We start from the raw sequence: 2,016 nt of genomic DNA on the forward strand, positions 1-2,016 counted from the left end.
CAGGGGGGGCAGTTGGGGGAGACCCTGGCAAGCAGATGGGGGGCAGTTAGGGGCGACCAGGCCAGCAGGGGGGTCAGTTAGGGGCTATCAGGCTGGCATGCAGAGGCAGTGAGGGGCGATCAGGCTGGTGGGGGGATGGCAGTTAGGGGTGACCAGGCAGGCAAGCAGGCAGGTGAGCGATTAGGAGTCAGCAGTCCAGGATTTTTTACAGAGAGGAAGGAAGAGGGATAGAGAGTTAGAAACATCGATGAGAGAGAAACATCGATCAGCTGCCTCCAGCACACCTCCTACTGGGGATGTGCCCACAACCAAGGTACATGCCCTTGACTGGAATCGAACCTGGGACCCTTCAGTCTGCAGACCAATGCTCTATTCACTGACCCAAACCGGTTAGGGCAAGGTTTTTGTTTTTTTTCTAAGATGGCAGAAATAATATCTTGATGCTGAAGGGAACATTCAGTAGAGGGGAGAACTTGGTCAATGTCCTTGAGTAGGCAAGAGGGGATCGTTAGGTGTAGTGTATAAGGTTGGCCTTAGAGAGGAACACAGGGTATAGCAGGGTTTCTCAATTTCTACACTTTTGACATTTTGGGAGAGGTACTTCTTTTTGGGGGAGGGAGGACTATCCTGTGCATTGTGTTAAAATGTTTTGCAGCATCACTGACCTCTACCATCACCCCAGATACCAGAATGACTCCAGAAATTGCCAATAGCCCCTGGGAGGCAAAATTGTGCCCACTTGAGAACTACTGATCTATAGTAACAGGAGGAAAGGTAAAGTACTATCAGAGAATGATAAGACAACTACTCAATAGCCTATCTAATAAAGAGGGAATATGCTAATTGACCCTCATGCCATTGCAAAGATGGCAGTGCCCACAGCCAATAAGGAGGGGATATTCTAATTGACTGCCCCACCCTCAAAGATGGTGGCGCCCACAGCCACAAGATGGCTGGCAGGGGAGGGCAGTTGTGGGTGATCAGGCCAGCAGGAGAGGGCAGTTGAGGGCAACCAGGCCTGCAGGGGAGGGCAGTTGGGGGCAACCAGGCCTGCAGGGGAGGGCAGTTGGGGGTGACCAGGCCTGCAGGGGAGGGCAGTTGGGGGTGACCAGGCCTGCAGGGGAGGGCAGTTGGGGGCGACCAGGCCTGCAGGGGAGGGCAGTTGGGGGCAACCAGGGTGGCAGGGGAGGGCAGTTGGGGACAATCGGGCTGACAGATGAGCAGTTAGGCATCAATCAGGCTGGCAGGGGAGTGGTTAGGGAGTGATCAGGCTGGCAGACAGAAGCAGTTAGGGGCAATCAGGCAGGCAGGCAGGCGAGCGGTTGGGAGCCAGCTGTCCCAGATTCTGAGAGGGATGTCCGACTGCCGGTTTAGGCCTGATCCCACAGGGGTCCCATATTGGAGAGGGTGCAGGCTGGGCTGAGGGACACCCCCCCCCCAGTGCCCAAATTTCATGCACTGGGCCTTTAGTATGAAATAAAAAGACAAAGCTGAATTTATTGCTTATACTAGAGATAGTCATAGCCATGTGGGTCAGGCATGGCTTCAAGCAGACCAACCAGACTGCTAATCTCATACTGATTTTGAGAAAGTGGGTGATTGAGGGATTGGTGAACTTTCAGGAGTCTAATTGTGTTGACATCATCATAGAAGTGATAACTTGGGTGAAACTATTGCTGACTGGCTGGCACTCAGGGGCATGTTTACTGAAGTGAGTCTTTCTGATTGGCTTATTTTCAGAATCAACAGGTAGTTGTTGGCTTGCAAAAGCATGTTCAATTGATCAATTGAACTTAAAACTGGCTCTGATTTCTGTTTGTTCCCATGGGAATGTGGGGAGTTAAGAAATTCTCAGTACTCTGTATGCTAGTGGATAGATGTGGTGGTGGAAATTTGTGGAAGTTTTCTTCTGCTTTAATTTTTTTTAAAGTGAAATAAGAAGTATGCCCTCAGCAGACAGGGAGAATAGTTAGGTGTAGGTGTTGAAGGTTTAAGAAAAGAGGTATAAAATAGGTA

This window comes from Myotis lucifugus, unplaced genomic scaffold, assembly GCF_000147115.1.
Source record: "Myotis lucifugus unplaced genomic scaffold, Myoluc2.0 scaffold_46, whole genome shotgun sequence".
NCBI lineage: Eukaryota > Metazoa > Chordata > Mammalia > Chiroptera > Vespertilionidae > Myotis > Myotis lucifugus.